Source organism: Idiotropiscis lumnitzeri, chromosome 1 (assembly GCF_059441095.1).
Source record: "Idiotropiscis lumnitzeri isolate Australia: NSW breed Sydney's pygmy pipehorse chromosome 1, RoL_Ilum_1.0, whole genome shotgun sequence".
Lineage (NCBI taxonomy): Eukaryota > Metazoa > Chordata > Actinopteri > Syngnathiformes > Syngnathidae > Idiotropiscis > Idiotropiscis lumnitzeri.
In genome coordinates, this window is record NC_142391.1 from 7,246,803 (window position 1) to 7,273,205 (window position 26,403).

The 26,403-nt window shown below is 41.4% G+C and overlaps 1 long non-coding RNA gene across 1 annotated transcript in view; it reads right to left on the reverse strand.

Annotated features, from left to right (window-relative positions):
- LOC148343011 (uncharacterized) overlaps window positions 1-26,403 on the reverse strand; it is a 129,563-nt gene that overhangs the window by 27,285 nt on the left and 75,875 nt on the right. Inside the window, exon 3 of the long non-coding RNA XR_015839554.1 lies at window positions 15,444-15,573. This is a non-coding gene — a long non-coding RNA (uncharacterized LOC148343011). The remainder of the gene's footprint in view (window positions 1-15,443; window positions 15,574-26,403) is intronic.

Sequence of the window (26,403 nt, forward strand, 5' to 3'; positions counted from 1 at the left end):
TCCCAAAAAAGATCCCGCAAAGATGGATCAAGTGATGAGATCATTTAGAACTTATCTTGAGATTAGGATGGAACACGTGATCACTCCCAGATAAATAAAATTGGTGTGGTGACCCCAGACATCCGTCGATCTGAAAAGTTCCGTCCGAGCGTCTGACGGTTCTTTTGTCTTCAAGGCTCGCCATTCTAAAGGCCTGGATACAGTAATCCGGCTACCACCTGTTGGGCCGGGTCAGCATGTTTTGCTGGAAAAAATACGAAAATAAACCTCTTTAACAGACTGACGCTAGTCGGTTAAGCACCTTCTGCGCAGTGTGAGGTGTAATACCCCTCCATACCATCGGGGGCGGTAGTCACAATTCCGCATAGTAAGAAAAAGTCAACCGGAAAGCTATTGCAGGGGGCGGAATATAAAAACCCCAAAAATGGATCCCGTTGTTTTTCGTTCACGCAAATCACACGGAACTGAAACACCCACCAGACGCTTCTCGACAGGAGCCAATGCAGCGACAGTGTTTGCGCCATCAATTAGATGGCGCAATCCGACGCCCCGACGGTTCCCAACATCGGATCGGTCTGTCCTCGCCTTAACATGAACTGCTAGAAGACTTTCTTTTCACAGTTAAGACTGTTTTAATAGTACCAGGATGACCGACACAACAGCGGTGCCTCGTCAACCTCCACATCATTGCAGAAGTAAGTCCGATTTGTCCAAAATGATTCCCTCTCAAGATACTGTCGTTGCCATACCCACAAAGGAGAGTGGCATAGCTTAAGGCAGGGGTGGGCAAACCTTTTGATTGGCGGGCCACAATGGCTTCTAAAATTTGACAGAGGGGCCGGCCGGACCAGGAGCAGATGGATGGAGTGTTTTGGTAACCTCATCTGAGAAAAAAAAATATATATTTAATTTTAAATGAAAGTGAACTAAAGCATTACAACAATATATATATCTTTGAAAAACCACGGTATTTAGAAAATAAAGCATTAACACGGTTTATTCATTTAATTTTTTTTCAAGTTTGACGGGCCGGATTAAAACGTTTAACGGGCCATATGTGGCCCCCAGGCCGTAGCTTGCCCACGCCTGGTATAAGGCTTAGGCAAAAGAAACCATGTTAAAACATATGTCCTTCCCCCATCTTTTTCCATGTTCAAACATTTTTGAAAAAGCTCCAAGGAGCCACTAGGGCGGCGCTAAAGACCCGCATGGAGACGCGGGTTGCCGACCCCTTCTCTAAGCAATTCATTCTCAGATGTGTGACTCCCCGGTCATAACGGGTTTTAACTGGTTTAAGTGTGTAAAGAGTAAAAGTAGACAGGAAAAGATGCCAGTTTGGTAAGGTCACAGCGATAAAAAAGTCGATCTCAGGTCATTTTCTAATTAAGTGCTAAAGAATCCGTAATGTAACATATCTATCTCCTCAAACTCACCTACGGTCACGAGCTCTGGGTCATGACCAAAGATTTGGGCACCTCACCAGTCACAAAGGTTGCAGGCACAACCGACCGCAAAAGTGGGATGTCCGTGCTTGCCTTTAAGAGATCGGATAAAGTGTTTGAAGAGCCTGGAGAGACCCAAGTAGTCAAGTCAAGTCAAGTAAATTTTATTTGTATAGCCCTCAATCACAGACAGTCTCAAAGGGCTTTACATAACCACAATCGACACCCCCTGATCTTAACCCCCCAGGAGGGCAAAAAAAACCTCAAAACCCCATTAGGGGAAAAGTGAGAAACCTTGAGAAGGGACCACAGATGGGGGAATCCCCCTTCCAGGATGATCAGGCTGCAATGGTGGGCAACATTTGACACATCAAATGATACAATGTGAGCTGAGATAATGTGAGAGTCAATCAAAATGTGCCGCAGGAAGATGACTTCAGTGGAGCGAATCCCTCGCCCAGTCGATCAGAGCCGTAATCTCCATAGCAGCACCTCCGAGGATGTGGTCAGCCTTCGATCGTACCGGTCAGTTGCTGTCGAAGTAGAACCGGTGCTCCACATTAAGAGGCAGTCTGGCATCTGTCTCGGGCGCCTCCCTGGGGGAGGTCCTCCTGGCTTGTCCAATCTGGAGGAAGCCTCGGGGCAGTTAGGACATGCTGGAGGGAGCACGTCTTACAGCTACCCTTGGAATGCTGCAGTGTCAGTCTGGTGGAACATCTGGTCATCTCGACTTGGACTGATTCTCTTCACAACCCGAGGAGTGAATACGTAGCTGGCGGGACCTACGTTCTAAAATGTTGGGAAATGACTTTGGAACGCGACGGCGAATAGATAAAGAGAAACCAAGAGTCGTGGCAGTGCTCCTTCTGACAAGAACTACTAATCTCGCTGAATCGGACTCCCTGTCTTCTCTTGGATACGCGGGCCAAAGTGAGACGTGATTTGGCTCTCAGCGAGCTCACAGTCATCAGACGAGTCGTAATGTCGCGCTCGCAGTCACCTGAGCCTCGCACAGCAAGACTCCACGCCGTCACGCCTCGCCTCTCATCACTTAGCAGAGGGGTGCAAATTTGTTATCGCCCAGGTGTTAATGAACTGCGGACTTGTGTGGGCCTAATGAGAGTGAGCTTCCACGGATACAATATTATGGGATGCGCTTGGAATTTCCATGGTTTTTTAGGAGGCACCATCTCCTTAAACTGAATCTGCAAACGTGACTGTTCTTTGGCTTTCAAGAACAGACTTTTGTTTCACTGTTATTGTCCAAAGTGATACCTTGCGCAGCAGCCAAAAGACAAAAGGCGGCGCACACCCCTGCGCTGCGTGTGGAGGTGTGGGTGGTTATTCAGATCACTAATTGTACGGGCCACCGGGGGACGAGAGAGCCGAGTGGCAGCCTCTCTGCAAGACATGCCGAGGGAGGAGGGCAATAGGGACGGCCCCTCACTCTCGCCTTCTTTTCCACCTGTTCTTGCCTCAAATTGGCAGCTGGCAGGCAAATGAATGCGGTGCAAAGTGAGCCCACTGAAGTGTAGGGTCCCGCTGTTCGGGTAACAAAGGAACTCCGTGCGAGACATCTGCTGTTCAGCTATCAGAATACATTTAGTCACGTGCCTCCGTTTCCTCTTGCTCATTGACCCGACTAGCTTATGGCCTAGAAGATTGTCCTAAAAGATTATCCTCATGTCTGGGGTGTGTTAAAAGTGGATTTGTCCCGATAATAGTCTAAAAATGAGTCAGGCCGACCATCTTGAACGCGACAAAAAAAAGTTGTCTGTGAGGAATACCGTCAACTCGAGCGATTTGACGATGTGGACTCCAGTGGCGGGCCGTGCATTTCACACGTAGGCCTTCAGTGAAGTCCTACTCAGTCCGACTTGAATAAATACCCCTCATAGTACCATCATTTATGACACCACGGCTGGAGAAATAATATTCAGAAAGACACTTAAACAGTACTGAGTGAGTGTTGGATGACCTAGCTTCTCTTGAAAGGCCCTCGCAAGTGTATCTGCAATTAAATCCACATTTTTCCCTCCTTCAGCCATTGTGGTTAAAAAATAACGCAAGAATATATTTTAGATTTTTTTAACAAATGCCAGTTAGGACTTACGGATGTATTGATTCCGCTTCGCACTACCCCCTATCCAATCACAAACGCGTTCATCACCTTCAGGATAAGGGCGGCGAGAAGGTTAACTGTAACCAACTTGTGATCTGATTGGCTATCGCAACTGTCTCTCAACTCTGAACGCTCATTGACTTTAACAGAACAGATGCCCGCACGATTGTATCTGAAGGCCTCGGACGAATAGTGTGTGTTACTCATATCGTGAAATCTGCCTGGCAACACGAGCTAGCTGAATTCTGATTGGATAAAAACTCTCACCTAAAAATACAATTCGAGGATATAAAATGACATCAAAGTGAAGAATATGATCATGATTTCTTGACTATGTCAGGCCAGCAGAGAAGGCCTTGACTGCCCACCACTGGTGGACTTGGACTGGACTACTGTGCAACAGCACTAGTTTACAAGTACACTCATCTCAAGTCACACACACGGGCTGACCACTAAAAATAATATCACATGGTATTTTTACGAAAAATTGTAAATCTGATTGCCTCTCAAATGGGCTATCTGCAGATATCATATTTGTCACGGGTCAACCCTTGAAGCATGTTGGACCAGACCCCTCCCATGGCCAAGTCACACACCAAAAACTGAACCAGCGGTGACACGTTTGGCGTCTGCAGAGGAGACTTCCTGTCCGAGCTCACGCCATCGTTTAACATTTAATCCCCGTAAAGTGTGTCATCTGGTTTGCTCGCCCCTCACTCTTCACCGCGTCCTCCATCATCTCCCAGTGGCGCACACTTGCAGGAAGGTTGTACATCCAGGAAGGGACAAAGACCCCGCCCCCCCACTCCCACTCATGTAGCGCGTGTAAACGAGATGATTTCCTCCAGGCAGGTGACACATATCCAGATGTTCTCTCAATTTCCTCCTCGCGTGCATGTCTGCTTATGTGTATGCGCGCACGTATCGCTCGACGCACCCCCCCGAGCTGGTGACCTCTCGGCTCTCCCCAACAACATCACCACTGGAGCACTTTATACCATAATGACTTGTATCGCCCCAGGCCCTGACACATATGTGCTCTCCCTTCCTCCATCTCTGTCTCACCGCCTTTTCCACTCTCTCTTTGACGCTCTACTTTCACATTTTCTCCTGTGCACCGCCACTCCAGAGCAGGTGCTTCCATCAGCTCGTTCCGTACCACAGCTACAGTAAAAACACATTGTAGGAACCCGCTTTGCGAGGACTTGGGGACAGCATTCCTAAACGGTGAAGAGCACACCCCGGGGGGTGTGTCAACGCTCTCACCATATATGGAGATATATATGTGCGTGTGTGTGTGTGTGTGTGTATTTATTTATATTAGGGATGTGCATCTCTCCACCGCAAAAGATGATTTGATATGGTTTTCAATGCGTGGGGTGCGACATGATTCAAGGACAGATCGATTTGAAAGTGGGCAGATCCGATTTGGTTTGCCTCAATGGGATTATGTTTCGATTCAATATCTCTCTCTCTCTCTCTCTCTCTCTCTCTCTCTCTCTCTCTCTCTCCTCCCTCCTTCTCTCTCTCTCTCTCTCTCTCTCTCTCTCTCTCTCTCTCTCTCTCTCTCTCTCTCTCTCTCTCTCTCTCTCTCTCTCTCTCTCTCTCTCTCTCTCTCTCTCTCTCTCTCTCTCTCTCTCTCTCTCTCTCTCTCTCTCTCTCTCTCTCTCTCTCCCCCCCCCTCCCTCCCCCCAATTAGGTTAGATTTTTTTTTGGGGTGCTTTTTTTTAAAAAAAATAAATAACTAATTTTATAACAAAAATGTTTTTATTTTACAATCTGCATTATGTCTTGGTTACAAAGAGTAATTTTTGTGACTTTACAAAGAAAAAACCTTCTCGAATGAAAAAATCATTTGGTCTGTCAAACGACATTTTTGTCTGATCAATGTTTTGTTTGTGCCAGAACTAAACGTGACAATAAATAAATGTATAATAGATTCAAACTGTTATTATAATGAATCCTTTTGTGAAAATCAAAATCAATTCTCTCATTTTTTTTTTTTACATCAATGTATATGTTTAGCAGTTTAAATCCATTTTAAATCGATTTTCGAATAATCCTTTTGTGTATATTTATCGGCAGAGTAGAAGAACCAAAAGCCAAGCTGCGGCTTTGAGATTTGTTGTAATTTTTTCGAAACGCACTGCACATTCACTGGGGAACGATTGAAATTCACAATTGAATTGATTTTACAATTTTAATGTACTGCACCATACGCGTACTATATAAATTTTGTTCATCTGGGATTGTACTCCAAAATTTACTCCTGGCGATTTCTGAATTAACACACATTACCACTCACATGCACACTTATATGGACATACACGCTCACACTCACACTCACACACACACACACCCCCTCGCCACACACACACACACACACACACACTGTCTTGTTTTCAGGTTCATTAAGTCCCAATGTTAGCCAGAGTGGCTGACAGGATGAGGAACAGTGCAAGAAATCTGCCCCTGCAGGTATCCATTCACATTATCATTTGGAGAAAGCCTTTTCTCCCAATCTCGTCAGTGCCCTTGTTGCGGGTGGCGGTGGGGAGCACTAATTAGCGAGGCAAGCAACGCTTGAAAATCCGTCCATAACACCTATGCAGATCCCAAAACGGCAAGTACCTGGAATATCTTCGAACAAAAAGCCTCCAATCACGTCCTGTTCTGCTGAGGGCATTTCAACTCCCCCCATTTGTACAAAGACGCATATAAGAAAGTAATAAGCGCGTTAGAAATGGACTGCAGAAGCTGTCAGCGATTCGAAAAGGCTTTGTGAAAATTATCTTTCAATGAGGAGCAATGATCAAATTGTGCGTGAACTTCCACAACTAGGATTCAGGAGAAGCGTTTGATACCCAGCACTCACGAGAAGATAAACTTGAGAATCAGAGCCTATCAGTATCACTCAGGGACTGAGCATAGAATATTCTTACCACTGACCACTAAAGACAGAAGGAGCAGCCACACATCCAGAAGGGTCCTGACCAAAACCATGTATCGTATCCTGTACAATAAATTTTAAAATCATGCGAGTGATCTATAAATGCCACAAGTCTGGAATACATTAAATAAATGCTCAGGAAATATAAACCTCGTAGGGTTCGGAGGTCAGCAGACTTGAGTCAATTCGTGGAGCACAGAGTTGAAAGCAAACATGGTGGCTCAGCATTTAACTGTTATGCTGCACGCAAATGGAATAAGCTGCCAACGGAACAGAAGTTAGCCCAAAGCGTAAATGCTTTTAAAAGCAGGTGTATGGAAGTTGTACAGAAAGACAGGTAGACAAAACCCAGAAAGCGAAAAAAAAAATATTACAAAGACAACAACTAAGCTAATTATTGCGACAATTATAGGTAGTTATATTTAGTTTCCGAAACGTCAAATTATGTTTCAGTTTGACTTATTTAGTCTTAGTTAGTTTGTTCTTTTTAACGACAACGTCCTTATTTGGTATGCAGTTACATAATCATGGAGACTCCACGTTTCAAAAATTTCCGACTTTTGGATTGAAGGTGTCATGTCGTCAAACAAGCATGAAGAATCCAGTTTTTTCATTTCGACATTTTGGATTACCATGACCTGGATTGTCGAGAATCCACACAAACATTTTTTTCTGCGATCAGAAGAGGCGGGTGAGCAGTGGCTAATTTGCAAGAGAGAGCCCCACCACCTCAAAACAGCAGCAGGACCCAAAATTGAGGGTGTAAATCGATCTGGAAATCCGTCATCATTTGGAGATTTTCACAAAAAGATGCTGCAGAAACACGGGAAGTGTATTAAATTGTCCCCCCCCGCCCCGAAAAAAAAATAATGTGTCTTTTGACAAAACGAAATTATTTACTGTATAACGTCATATCCATTAAATAACGTGTTCGTTTTGGACGGTGGCTCGAAGCGGTCGGCGGCAGTATTTACGAGCGTTGATTTAACAGCCGGATAGGGTCCTCTTGTGAAACACGAGCCAGTTCCAGCATTTAACCTCGCCATACTAATTTATGCGCCGTGGCATAAGGTACTTCATCATCCGCTCTTTGGGGAGAGACGCTCATCTCATTAGGCGGGATTTAATGAAATGCGAGGATGCGCTTGGTAACAAATAAATAAATAAATAAATAAATCCAGCGTAAATCCTGCCCTCTATCATGTCTGAAGAGAGTACATTTGAGTGTTGGTGAACGCCATTAAAGTGCAAAAAAAATCCCACGAAGCAGCGACTGGGAAGCACGTGCAAACAAGCTAATTCGTCAAAATGCTTTACGTGGAATATTTACTGGCCAACCGCCGCCTTTGCGTTCTAATGGATGACACCCTGCTCGTCGCTTCCCTTTTGATGTTGCTTTATTTGCCGTGACATCGATAGTCTTCTCAAGCAACCTCAACCAACCACCCCCCCACCCCTCGATAGCCCGCAGCTAACTCGGACATATTAAATCCGTTTGAACGCACCGATACTAGAATCGAGGGCAGTTTCCTGGCACAAACGTCGTCGTCATCGGCAATAACGTTATTATTTAATTTACACGAAATGACTCTCATTCTCGCGTGTTAATCTAATTTGGACCAACCAAGTGTGAGGATTTGATTCATTCGGCCGCTGCCAGGGAGCCCCCCCCCTCCCCCCAACCCCTGTGCCAGCTCTTCCACATGGCTGACCATTACAAGTACACATCATAGAAAATAGAAACACAACAATAAAACTAGCTTTTATTAACACAATGACACACATGGTGATTATTATTCTTCAACAGTCACTGCCCAAAACAATTAGGTAGGCACTAAAGGACGATTGCTCTGAGACTGAAAATATTATGAACACATTTTCCGAACCAAACAATGTTTATTATTGTCAATATCGGTGATGTTTTAACTCATTGAATCCATAAGATGTATTTATACATATTCAAAATTGTAGTCCCCGCCTCCCAAAGACGTATTTATACGTCTTAGCCTTTTGCGTCAGAGGTCCATCTTTTTAAATCTTTAGAACACAATATTCCTAGGCCTTGCAAAATCAGTCAAAAGCCAAAAAAAACCACTGTGTTTGAGGTGTTTCCTCTTGCGAAAACGGCTGGGATTAAATGAGTTAATTGCGTTACCACAGTATTTCTAGATGTAGTGGTTTATTGAGTTTTAATAAGCTGCGGTGACTGTGGACCAGACCATTAAAATCATGATCTATAACATAAAACAATTGGTGTCAATATTACGTAGATTATAGCTATTTGCATTCTATCCTGGTGTTACCGGTAGTTGAATATGTCATATTTAACACATTTGAATTTGATTTATTTAGAACATTTTTTTTCCCCAATAAAACCAGGTTGCTTTTTAAATAGTGACATCCATGTTAATTCCATATCCAACTTTCTCTGCTCAATTGAGCATTGCTTGTAAATATCATGAAGAACACTTTTAACGAAGTTTTACGGATTGACTGCCACATTGAATTTTACGATATTTTACGATTTTTACGAATTTGGGGCGGCTGTTTATTCAGTTGGGCCGTACTTATTTTTATACCAAATCTGCTCACGGGCCGGATTAGACCCGTTTGTGGGCCAGATCCGGGCCGCATGCCGTATGTTTGACACCCCTGGTGTATAATATATAAATTCAGTGACAAATTGTAGCACAGTGTCTTTCCAAGTGCTAATTGAGGAAGCCACTTGAAAAAAAAAAAAAGAATGGATTAATTTTGTAGTATTCTCTTGAAAACGAGTCCAGGAATGTCATCTTTGCAAATGTTATGGCTGCCATGTTTGAATTGTCAAGAAAACGTCTACCAATGACACACGGTGCCATCAAACCTAGTTAAGGAGCATCTACCGATCGGTTCCAAGTCAAGAAATGCGGGTGAGCACGATGGAATCGATGCCAAAGAGATGAGGACTCAAGCGCAGGGAAGCACGAAAGCCATGTTGGACTGCAGAATGAATCGCAAAAATTTTATTTATTTAAAAAAAAAAAAAATTTTTTTAAAAATCAACAAACCCAAGCTGCAAAAAAGAAAATTCAAAGTAACAAAACAACATGAGGGAAAAAAAAAACACTCCCCGCTTCAGATTACAGGAAAGAGAATGTATAATGCAGGGTGACAAAAGAAAGCAGGAAGTTCATTACGAACAAGCTGACGAGACAACGAGGCACAATCGCTTAACACGAGGAACGGGGGCCGACCTGAATGAGCAGACAGACACTATTTGATGTTATATTTAAACATTTTATTTTAGCGTAGTATTTTTTTTTTTCAGGCATTGTAATTCTTTGAGGCTAATTCATCTCATCACGGTGGAAAAAAAAGAGAACCTGTCACCTTATCGTCTGCCTAAACGTTGCCCGTTTTCCGTTAACGACCGAAAGTGCAAAGAGCTTAGTGTCCTATGCGTCGAACCAATTTCGAAAAATTTTCTTTTTTTTTTTTTTTTTTTTGTGTGCGGGTGACATTATTATTATTTCCTGTGATTTCTAAGGGCAAATCATCCAGAACCATTGCAATTAGAAATGTGAAAATTCAGACGGGAGGGGAAAAAAAAAAAAAAAATGGCTGTCGGGGAGCTTTTGGAGGGTGAGGGTAAAAAGCGACTGAAAGGCTGTAATTATCGGAAATAGTCTGATAATGTGTATTATCATGCCATTAAATGTAAATGAGATGGAGCTAAAAGGCCCGACGTGGACGACTTGTGGCTTGGTGGAGGGTTTAAAAAAACACAAAAAAAAAAGGTGAGGTTGAAATAAAAAATGGATTTGAGGAAGAAAAAAAAATGCCAACGCTTTGTTCATCAACATTAAGAAGTGTCTGGTGAATATGTGCAAACAGATTTTGCAAGTTAGCAAAAGCTTCGAGGATGCAGCTGGATAGTGGGAGAGGTCCTGATGCTTTCTGAATTGTCCTTTGTGTGTGTGTGTGCGTGTGTGTGTGTGTGTTGTGTGTGTTGCCGAGCCAGCATCATTCCACTCCAGCTGCTTAATAAGTCCGTCTGGACGAGCGAGCACCACCTACCACCCCCACTTGTAAGAAACATTACGCTGAATATTAATGTGCCGGTCCGAGACGTATGCCATTAAGTTTGGCTGGCCATTTCTCTCTGCCCTTTTCCAACCACTGTACAGGAGTTAATGAATCGTGGGTGAAACAAGGAACACAAAAGAACCACGGAGAGATAGAGAGATGGCAAAAGAGGGGGAAAAAAAAATGGCTGCTGAGGTGGGAGGCTATTTTTCAAAAATGGAGGCATGAACTTCAGGAGAAGTGTAGCTTGTCACATGAGGGGCGAAGAATAAATTGAATTAAAGGTGCGGGGCCCTTAATTGCCTTGCATGTCGCTATGCTCTGGCAAAAAAAATAAATAAATAAAAAATCATCCACTTCGGATTGGGACACCGATGAAACCGATTCTCAGTCAGCGTTATTGGAACATGTAGGATTTCTTTCTTCTTCAAAACAAAATGGCCGACTTCCTGTTTAACTTTGAGATCATTTTACATCCTTATAAGTTATTTCGGCCAAATTTTGTCAGTTGGTGAAAATGGTGTGACACACTTTTGGAACGATACATGTCCTTGCTTGAACTTTTTGAGCTTTTGGGTAGTGAGGAGGCTTACAAAATGCCGACTTATTTGTTGGGAGAAGAAGAAGAATAATTACCACAACGATTCCAAGAGGGCTTTCACACCACTTGGTACTCAGTTCTTAATAAGACGGAAACCCATCTCAAAACATTTCTTAACACACTTAATCCCAAAAACTGTTGCAGCGACCACAGCTAGCATTAGCATCAACCAGATTAGCATTAGCATGGCTCGTTTGGCTGAAAGAGGAGAATGTGCCGGTGCTGTGAGATCAAAATAACACAAATGTTGATTCCCATGAAATATAATGTGGGATTGTCTCAAAACAAGATTTAGAATCTTGATTTAGATCATATCAAACGCCTCAAAAGAAGTTCTTGGTATTGTGGTCCGCAAAACTTTTGTGTGGTGATTTTGGACATGGTTTGTTCGCGATTATTTCTTGCAGCTCAGCAGACTTTTTTTTTTCCTTCGGGAACAGGAAGACAGGAGAGTGCATATTACTCCCCCGAGTGGCACACTGTTGCAGCCTCAGCAAACGTGAGCCGTTAAGACATAATTTGCGGCGAATAGCCAGAGGAGGAAAAGGGAGGGGGGCGCTTTTTGATATGCAGAAGAGCTGACCTCCCGGACGGCCACTTTAATTGGGTTTTTAATTTTCCGGGCCATCTGACGGTATCAGACGCGAGCTTCGCCCACCGTGACGAGAGGAGATGGACGGGAAGAGGAGCAAAGCGGAGGGGGAAGAAAAGCGAAAGGGGGAGTCCACAGGCGAGAAGGAGGGCTTGGGATGGAAATTTGCCATTAAGAGTGAGGAGTGCGGCATTGTACACGAGTGAAGGCCGTTGACGGGATGCCACCCTCGGAGACGGGGAGTAAAAGTGCAGGCGGTCGCACACAAAAGGCCCAACTTTAACACGTGAGGTGCAGCGCTCGTGCACGGGCTGCTGAAAAGACGCTTGTGGGGCACGCTTGAAACGAACGGGTCAGTCGTCCTGAGCACTTTTAACAGAGAACTTTTTATTTTTTTAATAGGAAGTACGTTTAGGATTTTTCATTATGGGATTAGCAAATTGCATTTAGGATTGCAATTTTTACATGGTGGTCACATGACACTATAAAAATTTATAAACCAACTAAGTGTAAGTAGGTTTGCTTTTTTTTCTGTTTTGTTTTTTTGTTTGGGACCACTCCGAGGTTTTAAACAAGCTGCTTTTTTAATTTTCCCACATATGAAGTTCCGATGTTTTAACTGGCGCTCAATTCATAATTATAATTTTGTGGCCAAAAACTCGTTGTATCATCACCCTATCAAAGCCGTACCAGTTTGAATCAAAACATAATCTCACTGAGGCAAACAAAATCAAATCTGTCCACTTTCAAATCGAACCATCCTTGAATCTTGTCGCACCCCACACATTGAAAACCGGATCAAATCATCTTTTGCGGTGGAGAGATGCACACCCCGAATATAAATAAACACACAAGAGAGCGAGAAAGAGAAAGAAAGAGAGTGTGTGAGAGAGTGAGAGAGAGCAAAACAGAGAGAGAAGGAGAGAGAAAGAAAGAGAGTAAGAGGGAGAGAGAGTGAAAGAGAAAGAGAGAGAGAGCGAGAAAGAGGGTGAGAAAGAGAAAGAGAAAGAAAGAGACAGCGAGGGAGAGAGAGCAAAGAGAGAGAGAGAGAGAGAGTGAAAAAGAGAGAGGAGAGAGAAAGAGAGAGCAAAAAGAGAAAGAGAAGGAGAGAGAAAGAAAGAGAGTGTGAGGAAGAGAGAGCAGAGAGAGAGAGAGGGGAAGAGAGCGAGAGGAAGTGCGAGAGAGAGGGGAAGAGAGAGAGAGAAAGAAAAAGAGAAAGAAAGCGAGTGTGAGAGAGAGAGTAAGAGAGAGCGAGGAAGAAAGAGAGAGAGAGAGAGAAAAAACAACGACAGCGTCAAACTCATCAAAGTTTACACGCTGCTGTAAAAGTTAACAGTGAATGACATATTAGCTTTATAATTGTTAGCATTATTCAAATAGCGAGGAACAAATATCAAGTTATCGATATCTGATCGGATGAGCCAATCTCAGGTTAGATCTTTGAGACACTCACTTCTCAACTCAACTTTATTCCTCTTTTAAATTTGTAGAGCATGTATGAAAAAAAAAACATCCATAAGCCGCATAACAAATTCGTGTACAGAAAAACTAAACATAAATTGAACAGTGGTCGGAGGCGGCTTTTTTTTTTTTTTTTTTAAACAGGTCGACAACATGAAAAAAAATAATCTGCATCATTGAGTCCAACCGACACGTCTTCACGTGCCGTGCCAGAACTTCACTCACGACAACCACACTTATCACCGACGCGCCACTCCATCTGGCTGGCGACCGTCTCGTGGTTTTCGGACGACAGGGATTTCGTGTTTGTTCAATCGGCGAGAGACCACACAAAGAGTTTCGGGGCTCCTCTAATCGCCTACGCAAACAAGACGGCAATTACACGGGCAAAGATAACGAGGCGACGTTTTCATCCGCTGTGACAGTACAAGCGAATTTGAGGGGGGGGGGATATGTCGGGTTGAGAAGAGAAAATAAAGAAAGACGGAGGGAGAGGAAGAAAGGGGAGGTGGAGAGGGGGGGTGGGTTCACCTGCCTGTCAGCATTCACTCAGGCCACTGTAAGACACACACGCACGCATTTGTCAGGACAAACGGACGGGCTTATCTGTCGGGCTCCAGGAAGGGCTGAAGTAGGAGACGGATCTCAGCACTATTGACAAACTGACATATTTAGACATCACTGAATTCAATCGGGGCATCGCGTCGTGCTCGTGGTCGGCATGTCCAACTCACAGTTCGCAAGTTCAGGCTCGGAATTTCGCCTGAATCGGTGTATTACTTTTCATGTGACAGTTACCAGCCAATCGCAGGGCACACATAGACGAACAACCAATCACTCTCTTGGGGCAATTTAGAGTGTTCAATTAACCCGACATGCATGTTTTTGGAATGTGGGAGGAAACCGGAGTACCTGTAGAAAACCCACGCAGGCACGGGGAGAACACGCAAACTCCACACAGGAAGGCCAGAGCCCGGAACCGAACCCACGACTTCTGCACTGGGAGGATCACCATGAATGATTTTTATTTCAGAAAAGGTTTCCTTCCAAATTCAAATCATCTCATGTGAAAAATTGCACTCACACATTACGAGAGTGTAAATCTCATGAGAGTCTTCGCTAATCGCCGCAGACAAATGCGAACAGCGATGGCAACAAAAGAAGCAGCTTGATTGAACAATGGGAACCCGCAAAGTCATTATTACGTTCAATATTAATTTCATTACAGCTTTTGGTGAAATCCAGTCATTAAAGACGTTTTTTTAAATTTTTTTATTTTATTTTTTTTTTTAATAAATCGGTTGCATGTGGATCTTAGGGAGTCGCAAGGGAGAAACGGCATCATTCGCCTTCAGAGAATTGAGATTTGCACATTTAAATTACAATGTGAGACTGTTTTTTTTTTTTTTTTTTTTCTCCTGGTGGCCATGCTTTGCATTTTGGCTTATGAGAGAAGCAGTGAGACGGCGTGGCTGTCAGCACGATGGCTCCATCCGAATAAGAGAAAGAATATTAATCATCTCTCCTGGGCCTTCTCCCTCCCTCCCTCCCTCCCTCCCTCCCTCCCTCCCTCCCTCCCTCCCTCCCTCCCTCCCTCCCTCCCTCTCTCTCTCTCTCTCTCTCTCTCTCTCTCTCCTCTCTCTCTCTCTCTCTCTCCTCTCTCTCTCTCTCTCTCATCTCTCTCTCTCTCTCTCTCTCTCTCTTCTCTCTCTCTCTCTCACTCTCTCTCTCTCTCTCTCTCTCTCTCTCTCTCTCTCCCTCCCTCTCTCCCTCCCTCCCTCTCTCTCTCTCTCTCTCTCTCACTCTCTCTCTCTCTCTCTCTCTCTCTCTCTCTCTCTCTCTCCCTCCCTCTCTCCCTCCCTCCCTCTCTCTCTCTCTCTCTCTCTCTCTCTCTCTCTCTCTCTCACTCTCTCTCACTCTCACTCTCACTCTCACTCTCACTCTCGAGAGAGAGAAGCCAGTAATGTAATTGCAGTTGTTTTCTATATAATCACTCGCCGGATAGAGCCGGTGCCATTACAGACTCTCGACAAGGGAGCTTTTGTTTGGATCTTTTGATTTGAAAGTCAGGTTCTTTTTTTATCTGCTGTGTTGAACACAAAAGCTAGTTTGACTGGCAGCGGAGTTTGCATCTTTTTTTTTTTCTTCTTCTTCTTCTTTCACCCTGGCTCGCTCACTGCGTCATGTAAATTGTTATTGTGTTTTACCTCAAGTTGCCTGAGAAGTTTGTCAAGACGAATTGCAAATGCTTTCTTCTATTCATGTTCATCTGGTACAGGCGTCGCTGTCCCGGATGCTCAGCGGAACGCGGACAAGTCAACGAGAAGGTGGAAGGATCTGGAAATGAAAGCAGACCTGAAAGTCAGGAAATTTGCCCCTGCGGTCATTTGGTGGCTTTTTGCAATAAATTGACACTTACACGTGAACAATAATAAATAAAATTGTCATGTTATGTGCTGTAACTGAACCCGTCATACGAAATAAAAATCAAAAAATAAAATATACATGAATAAATGAAAAAAAAAATAAAAATGAGGTGGAATTTAAAAGTAACTCCCAGAAGGAGGTTAATTGGCTTGAAATTACACTGAATTAATTTTTGGGAGGACGATTTGAAACGTCTTAAATCATACAAATAGAAAAAGTTCACACCAGGATATTGTATATATATATATAAGGTTTAATCGTATTTTTTTTCCCAATGCATTTCAATGTGCATCAATTATAAATACTTTTTTTTTTAATAGATTGGTCCACATTCTAATCAGATCTGTTTTTTGTTTTTTTTAACTCACAAATCGATGATTAGCTCCAAAATCCTGATCGTGTAAATCCTGCAAATTACATTGCAATCATTTTTTGTAATTTCAACAAACTCCTATTTTAACCATCTGACCAAGACATCCAAATCCCAAAATAATCCAGAAATTGTCTCGTTTTCTACGAATTACTTTTCAGCCATTGTTCATCACCGTATTCGTCACGCGTCAATTATACGTTGACACAAAGCTACAATCTTGTAAAGTTCGGAATAAAAAAAAAAAAATAAATTAATTAAAAAAGTGCTTACTGTGTGTAAAATTTATTTATAATTGACGCACATTGAAATGCATTGGAAAAAAATTACGATTAAACTTGAAATATTCTGGGGTATACTTTTTCACTGTGGGTCTGTGTGCTCATCCCAAAAACGTTTACGATGCGGAAAGTAGATTAATGCGTTAGCCTTCTTATTAAAGAAACAAACGACGTCATGACAATTCTGAGAAAAGCTGCTCGTCACAATAACGACGATGCACCTGAGTTGCGCGCTATCATTCCTAACCGAAGCCCGTTCGTTCCATCATTTCGATGCTACAAAGCAAGCGGCATCACCGCTGCCTCAACCGCACCTCTAATTTGCCACGAGCCTTCTATTAGCACGTCTCACTTGCTTTCTCCCACCACGATTCTTCATCATCTTCCTCTTTTTTTTTTTAAGTATTCACACTTTTTAATAAAGCAGGACGCCTCAGGACGTCACGCGAACGGACAGCTGCGCTGGTGGTCGAGGTGAAAATCAACCCCAGGACATGTCAAAGAGGGTGAGACTTGCGGGCCTAAAATTAGATGAGGAAATGCGGCTGTCAAGGGTGAGGGGAGGGCAGAAGAAAGGAGGTGTCGGGAGAGGCGCGTCCACCCTCGTCCATTTACTGTAAATCGGCGCCCCGTCGCATGACTCAAGGGTTGCATCCCAGGAAGTAGCCTCCTGGAGTCAAAAGTGCAGCAGTATTTATATAATAACACACTTTGATTCCAGTGGGGCCATGTAACAAAGCCATGGGGAGCTATGTGGTCGGCTCCAAATGGGGGGATTATTTCCAAAAGGATATGAAAGAAGAGATCTGATCCTCTCATACACACACACACACACGCTTGTGATAATTTAGTTGAACTCTTCTTTTTTCTGGGTAGGGCTATATCCGTTTTTGGTGACATTTTATTTGAAGTATGTTAATAAGACTGTCATAACCATGTTATTACGCCAGTCATGAACATGAATGAATCCTTATGACAGATGTCGTTAAGTGTCATTCCGTAAATTATGACACTTGATGCAAAATTTACGTCATTAAGTCTCATTTGGTGAATGATGTCACTTTTGATACATTGGTCAAGTATTTGTCAACTTTTTATTCTTCAGTTTTCGACTCATCATGAGACGGTCACTGCTCTGCTGTTCTTCTGGTATTTATTGTAAATGTGTTTGTGTTTTAATTTATGTCCTAATTACCTGCTAATTTACATATATTTATTTATATATTTACATATATTTATATATATATATATATATTTACATATATATATATATATATATATATATACACACACACACATGTCTCGAAAATAAATGTCTGCAAAGATGTCTCCATTTAGAGCGTATTCAACATTCCGAGAAAGCTATTAGAACAGTGTTTGAATTAAATATACTTCATATTTGGTGATTTTACATCAATTCCAAGATATTATTCAAGTTTCAAGTAAATATCTGTTTTAAGCTTTGCAAAAAATAGTAGTTGAAAAATGTGATTAATCATGGAATTTTTTTTGTGATTAATTAGTTTAAAAAAAATAATCACTTGACAGCACTAATATACACAGCATACAGCATATGGAAAGCACTTTAAAAATATATTTTAATATAGTTGATTTTTATTTCATTTTCATTTTTTTTTTAGTTTTAGCTTAGCTTTAGTTTTAATTTGTTTTCAAAGCAGACCTTACGCACCCTCCGCCACTCAAATTGTGCCATGACTCGTTCCATCTAAGTAGAAATAAAGTGACAAATTGTCACTGGAGTTTATCCAATGGCCCAAACCTTATGGACGGGAAGAAGAACAGTCCTTGCCATTTGGACTAATGCTTCCAAAATGTGCCTGCGGTGTTTGCTCAGTGGGGGTCTCGCAAGGGGGACGACTAAGATGGCTGTTCCGGGTCACCGAGGTTGCTGGTGATTTAACGAACTCTCTTTAGCAAGGTCGGAATTGGCAAGCAGCGGTGAGGTTTGGGCCACACTCGCGCTTTTTGTTGTCCTATTATTCCGCTCGCTGATTGAGATAATAAGCGAGGCTTTCTCTCTTTAGCCTTTACACCCTCCACCCCAACACTTTGCCTCTCCTTAAAATGTCCCGTTGTTACACTGTCACTCCCCGCGTTTTTAGATTTGCATTTATCCTTGGTTTCTTTCAAGCAAGGTCATTTTGGGATTTGAGACCTGTCTTCACATTCAAACTACGGCCCGTGGGTCAGATATGGACAGATACTCAGTTGAAAGAAATCTCATAAAATCTCAGAGGAAACATCATAAAGAAAAAATGTAATAATAATGTATAATAGGAATAACATAAAAATATGACACGTTCCAGGTTGTGAACAGAAAATAATGAAGCCACTCTCAGTTACTGCCATACTTTTTTTTGTGTTTAAATTTAACGCTTGAATGTGTTTCTTCAAAAATATTTACTGGACCTTTGTTTTTGTAATTATGACGTACGTCTCACAGTTCAGAGGGACACGGTTCGATTCCAGCTCTGTGCCGTTTGCATGTTCTCCCCGTGCCTGTGCGGGTTTTCTCCGGGTATTCCGGTTTCCTCCCACATTCCAAAAACATGCATGGCAGTTGATTGGACTCTCTAAATTGCCCTTTGGTATGTGTGCGAGCGCGGATGGCTGTTTGTTTATGTGTGCCCTGCGATTGGCTGGCAACCCGTTCACGGTGTCCCCCGCCTACTTCCTGAAGATAGGTGGGATAGGCTCCAGCACCCCCCCGCAATCCTTGTGAGGAAAAGCGGCTCCGACAATAGATGGACGGATGCATAAAACCAGATTATACGATAATCAAAGCAATATTTACTAAGGATGCACCCAAATTAAATTTCTGGGCTGAAACTGCAAACTGAAAATGAGGAAACCAAGGCCAAAAATTGAAAACTAAAAATTTTCATAGAAGTATAGCACCTTAAAAAACACCCAAAAAAAAAGATAAATTCTTGGCCGGACCACTTTCTGAACTTTACCAAATTACGGCCCCTCTGGCTCCTTCTTAGCCACAACAGAAATTGCTTACATTTACAAACTTAAGCAATCATGTCGCTCTCCTCATGCATTGGCTCAGTCGAACGTATCCTGCCATTAAAATAAATTTTCCTGTAAATCATCCGCCGTTAGAAATCCTTTAGCGACATTTAAACAAACCGACGTGGACCTTCAACCCAGACTACATATGCTGCAGGATTTAAATACAAGGTACTTTAGGGTTAAGTGGCATTGCCCCCCCCCCCTTCCCCTCACAGCACCCCCTGCAAAGCTTGATTTATTTGCTTTTGTATAAAGCCAAATAAGGAGATTTGAAGAGATAAAAAGTCAAGGGCACTTCAATCCACTAACACACTTATGGTATTGTGCAGTCTGGCTCGCTACTTGTGTGTTAAGTTCTTCGTTTTGTTCGGCTACTTAATGCTAATTAGCCCCCGCTGAGGGGGTTACGTATTCATTGGTCGTTTGTTTGTTAGTTGGTTAGTTAACACTGGATTACACGCAAACTAGTTAAAGGGTATGGGACAGAGAAGAATCAATTTCCGTAAATTGGTTTGGATGTCGATTTTTTGTTCTCTCAATTTAATGAAAAACATGAAATTTCTATCAAAGGTCAAATAAAACGCAGAAAAACAGATCACATGACAACAAGCCCAGAAAGATATGAAAAAAGGTCTGCAGAATGACTGAGATCCTAGAAATAATATCTGCGCAATGGAAATCAGTATAACTCCTGAAAAATGGCGTCTCTGATATGTATTGATATAAAACAAAAATTGTGAGGGTTTACAATTTTATCTCGAAATACTTAAAATGGTAGCGATGAGTCCTGGGCACGCACAAGTACCTCACGGTCAAAACAGAAACATCAAGACAAAGCGCATTTCCTCATGTGTCCAGCAGGGGCGCATTGGCTCCTGTTTTACATTTGAATTTTAGGCTCATCTGTTTCGAGATGATTGGCCATTGCCCATAAGAATTGTAACAGTACTACTCAACATCAGAATTACTTTCAGGTTTATCAGAAAAAAATGAAAAATGGTTCTAAACTTATTCCTGAAACTGAAATTGCACTGATTCCGCAAAACGAGATTGGATGGGCATTTTTTAACACCACCAAGGTTTCTGTCCAAATTCAATTTTTTTTTTACATGCGTTCCATTGGTCAGTTGTACAAATTGGCAATTATCTCAGATTCAAACAAACAATTGTCTAGATAAGAGTTGTGTTCTTATGGCATTGATGTATCGTACAATATGGACTATAAGGCGCACCTTTATACAAGCCACAGCAAGTCCTTAAAAAAATTTAAATAAATAAATATAAATAAATATAAATAAATATAAATAAATATAAATAAATATAAATAAATAAATAAATATAAATAAATAAATAAATAAATGGTATACAAGCCGCACCAGGCTATAAGCCGCAATTTTCTATGTTGAAAGAAATTAATTGTTTACTGAATGTACAGAACAATTTTGTACTGTGAATCCACATAAAGGTTCATAAACAGATGCCTTTAACACGGAAACAACTTTGCTAATTAAAACAGAACAGACCCAAAAGAAAAAATATGTAGATTTATTCAGCATTTTTTTTTAAACTATAGAGCACCCCAGCCGGTGAAAGAAAAATCTACAGAAAAGCCGTACCATAGTATTAGCCGCTTGGTTCAAAATCGAGGAAAGTAGCGGCTTAAACAGAATTGGCATGTGAATCGGCACTAAATAGCATGACAAAACTACGACAAACACTTCTCGGACATCAATATGAAAAAAAATGAAGAAGTACAACGCGGCTATTCTCCCACCCGCGAACGCCCCCAACCTGCCTTTAGGGACAACACAGATAGATGTCCTTATCGTTCCCTGCAGCTCCCCCGCAGCTAACCGACTGGAGTGGGAGCTGTCAATCACGGCTGACTTGTGACGTCTCACTCGGGCCGCGAGACGGGACAGCGGCAGACAAATCGCTCGGAAATGACACAATCACTGTCACGCCGCTGATTCATCACCGTGTTGTCTCAGCACTCGGATTCGTCAACCGCGGACTGACTGAACACGTTTGGCAAGCGGTGGGGAGGGGGGCGGGGTTTATTTGTGTTGTCTAACCGCGCATAAAATCTCGCGCAAGAACTTCATCAGAAAGCGCAAAAATTAGGATACAGTGTGATGTGTTCCGAATCAAAAAAGAGCTGCGATGTCATCATCAAATGCGAGGGATTAAAAAAAGTGGGATTGACTTTGTTGAAGTGGTGATAATTGACCTATTTTCTTCCCTCGTGCTTAACCAGACAACTAGAAAGATTCCCCAAAAGACCCTCCAAAGCGTCAGAGGACGGGGATTCCCACTGGCGCTGAGAAAAAGTGGAGTGAGTCTTTGTGATGCCACGTAGAGGACTCCCGCCACATTTGAAATAAATAAATAAATAAGTAAATAAATAAATAAATAAATAAATAAGTGACGTGAAGCATTTCTCAAAGGGAACACTCGTGGGCGTTCTCACGGGTACTTGAAATTCTTGAAAACTCTTGACCAGGTGTGGGCAAACTAGGGCCCGGGGGCCACATGCGGCCCGTTAAACGTTTTAATCCGGCCCGCCAAACTTGAAAAAAATTCAATGAATAAACCTCGTTAATGTTTTATTTTCAAAATACTCTGGGGTGTCAAAGACAGATATTTTGTTGTAATGATTTTGTACATTTTCATTTCAAATTAAATGAGTTTACCAAAACACTCCATCCATCTGCTCCTGGTCCGAACCCTCTGTCAAATTTTAGAACCCTTTGTGGGCCGCCAATCAAAGAGTTTGCCCACCCCTGCTCTTGACTTTTAATGATCACCTTTTAAAATTTTCAACGTATTCAAAAAGGTCAATACAATGAACGAAACAAATCCTCATCGCGATAAAACATTTATGACGTAGGGCGGAGTTTGTAAAAAAAATAAATGAATAAATTAAAGTTTATTAAGTCTCATTTCTTCTGTATTCATTCAAAGCACGGCAATGTAACAAAAAAAATTCAATGTTGAAAACTGTTTTAAGAATTAATGTCGACTGTTACGCCGCGACAAGCTAATGCTTATTGTCGCATTTTCATTCACTTTTCATTTCAGGGAACGATTCGGACAGAAAAAAAAAACCGGAAACTAAACGATGTGCTCAAGTCTCATGAGATTTGCTGACATCTCATTTGAGTCAAGTGATTATTTTGGACAAATTAACTTCCCACTTTATGGGCGTTTAGATCCATTTATACGGCGTTAACTTGGACAAAATTGAACATGCAATTTATCGACACCAATAATGTTACTTCGCACAACGACGCAAGGAAGTCATTTGATTTTGAAAAATTAGGAGTTTATCCAACAATTTTTTTTTTTTTAGCGGTTTACATTTACAATTTATTTTGTTATATGGAGAAATACGATCTCTCGCTGTGACATGTTCTTCAGCTGTTACGCAAGAAAGTGCTTATTAGAACATTAAATTACATTCAAAGAAAAAAAGCACGATTGACGAATTTGCCAGTTCCGTTACTATTAGATACCATTTTTTCAAACTACTCAACGTACGGTAAATTCGTCAACGTATACATTTCCAACTCCAAGGCACCTCTCCGAATCCTTGGACAGTTGACCTTTAGCCCAAGTATGACATTATACGTTATACACCACACGGGACATAAAAGACTCGTTCGTCTAAGCGAAATCGAGAACTAGAAACTTTGGAGCAAAGCTCGCATCTTGCCGAGGTTCCCACAGCGTTTACCAATGACGCATTTGTGCAAAAGATATTTATTCAATTTCTCAACTGACGGCGGACGCTATCCCCGGTAAACGTCTGCAAACACGTTCCTGCGCCACTGACACCTTATTAAAATATGTAGATTAATTTGCAACCGCTTCGGAGCTGGGGGCCGGTGCTCGAGATTCCGCTCATATTTGTAATCTTGGAAAAAATTTAACAGCGAGCAAGCGCTTGTCAATTAAATGGGACGGAATGATGGGGAAGAGGAAGATTCATCTTCATCTCCTTGTTTCACGCTCGAGTGGTCGCAGAGTTATTACTTAACGGGGGCTTCAGATAATTGGCAGACGTGTGTGTGTGTGTGCGTTTGTGTGTGTGTGTGTGCGCACTCGCGTGTGTGGATTGCGCACCTCCGATTGCGGACAAATTTGTATTCTTCGCCCAGACGGCAGCTCAATACACTTTGGCAAAGTGCAGCCAAGTCGCGTCACGAGGAAAAAATATCCTGTCGCTCCAACTGAGAGAAAGGTATTAAGAAAAAAAAGGGAAGGTCAAACAAGAGCGTGGAGAAAGTATCGGTATTTATGTCATTTTGATTTCAACGTGATTGATTTGCACTTTTCGTCCATTAACGGGCCTTTGCTCCAGCTCGCCATCAGCAAGTGACATTGGCAAGCAAATGACTATTTTTTGGGTTATTTTTGCAATTTTATTATTTATTTTTTTAACCTGCTGGGCAAAGTTCAAAAGAGTGTAGGGAAATACATTCGAACGTACTCTCAAGGACCAGTGATGTGCATTTCGTACCAGGGAAGAAAGGTAAGCCTTAAAAAAAAAGAAAAAAAAAAAAACCCGTATTAAAAAAAAATAAAATAAAAAATACAACAGTAACTCGGAAAGTTATTTCCCTTTTTTGGCATAATTGTCACTCATAAAAGTGACTTTCTATCGCTTTATATCGTAATTAAATGCAACAATTGTATGTTATAATTCAAAATAATTTTTGTGCACAAAGAACATCCATGACCATCCAGACCAATTATAGCTGGGTATCGATTCAAATTTTCAAAATCGATTCGGTTTTCGATTCATTTTGATTGATTTTCGATTCAATCAAAGATTTTACGCAGGACCAATTTTACTTTCCCCTGGAAGGCATTCTCAGAAGAACCAATTCTGCAATTAGCCCAAATTTCTTGCTGTCACTAGGTGCCTTTAAAAAAAAAAAAAAAAAGTTATTTAACATTTTATTTAACGTGAGCTGATCAAAACAATAAATACATCTGCGTTTTCTGCAATTCATGCGTGTTGGTGCTGATTTCACGGCTTCCGCCATTTTGTTTTGATACGCTACCTCCGCAGACGTTTTAAAAAGTATCGATAAATGATTTTATGCAAAGGAAAACCGATTCAAATCAATATATCGAGTTTTTTTTAAAACCCAGCCACAACCTCATGTTGGGAAACTAAATTATTAGAATGATTATTAAAAAAAGCAAGCAAGCAAGAAAAATAAATAAGTCCGCTACTTAGCAAGGCTAATTTGTTTATAAAAACAGTAAAATCTGCGGCCTTGTTAAGATAATGTCAATAATTGCATAATAATGTAAATGCTTTGTTTCCAAGCGTAATCCACACCGGCAGCTGGTCGTTCTCGACTGATTTGATGACTGAGCATGAAGGAGACAACAGAACAACGATGTGACAATGAGGTTCCCGCACAGACCTCTTTGTCGTCAAACACAATAACGCAATTTGAGCTCATTAAATCGCAGCTAATCGAAAATGATTGAGCTCAACATTTGACCCAAATCAAATTAGCCGCGCCTTTTTTTTTTTTTTCCGACAACGCCGGTAGCTCTCCGTGACTGCATTACGGAGAGTTCGCCGAAGGTCTCCGGAAAAGGTTTGGATTGATCCGACGACAGGAAATAATCTGCTGACCACAATCAATAAGACGGTTAGGGACATCAGAAACATCTGTCAAGGCATTCAGCTAAGGCGATGAGTGCTTTTTTTTTTTTTTTTTAAATGTCCAATATTCCGCATTTTGATGCACGTCTTTTTTAGAAATCCAATAGACGATAAAAGATTAATTTCAAACTGAGTTAACTTCAGAAATCAGTGAAATTATTCATTGACATTTTCAGTTAACTTCTTAAGCAATGCGGTTGAGCGTGGGAAGAATTTTTTTTTTTTTTTAACTTTCTCTTGTTACTAAAATTTTCAGTGCTAGTTTTTTCTCATGCACATCAATTTTCATAAAAAAATAAGACAATGACAATTATACAACATGAAATATAGTATTTTATTATATTTATAAATTGAGGTTAGGCAGAGCAACAGGTGATTTATTTATTTTTTCTAAAACATCAAAGCTATAAATCGCAAGGCAGTGTAAAATCTGTATTGCGGAATTTTTTTGATCAAACTTAAAACCCCAAAAATTAAAAATAAAAAATAAAAAAATAAATGATATTTGCTGTTATATGTAAAGTGTTACAGCAGCGGCTGTTGTGAAAAGTAAAAAAAAAAAGAAAAAATATAAATAAAAGTGCACTGTATTTTATTGTAAGGAGGGATGAGGAAGCTGATTGGTTAGAACTGACTCTCCAGCCATTTAATATATATATTTTTTTTTTTTTATTATTTTCTTCAAGTTCCTCTTCCCACTATTTTTTTAACATACACACAGACAATAAATCCATCTGCATGACAATAAAAAGATTAATTATACACAAATGTTTTAGGCTACCTAGATCAGGTATAATTTCACCACTTTGACTTGCTGTCTTTTATGCATTCAGTACAACAAGCACACAAAATTTGAACGAAGCTCCGCAAATCGTGAGTCATCTTACAACAATAAATGAAAAAAAAATAAAATAAAAACTTCAACGCATTATTTCATGTCCTTTATCCCGACACGATAGAAATAATAAAATCGAAAGACGCATAGGAAATAAAAGCCTTGCGATAGACCAAAATAAAGCAGAGTTGACTTTTCTTTTTCCCCTGAATTGCGATCTTTGCCACTTCAAATTGTATTCTCCAACATTGCAACGTCAATTTGACTTCCAATCACTGGTCACGCGATATTTACGACCCAACCAAATTCAAACTCCAAGCGGCGGCTTGCTCTGCATCCAAACAACAAAGATGATCAAAGAATTTGAAAATTTCACTGGAATCATCGACTATTTACTGTCGAGTCGTTTTGAAAAATCTTTCCATGGGTATGCAGGAGCAAACGATCAAACTACTCCGCTTAAGTTTTCAGGCAAAGGTACAGTCGACCTGTTGTGGTCTGTGACAGATTTAGCCACGGGGGCTCT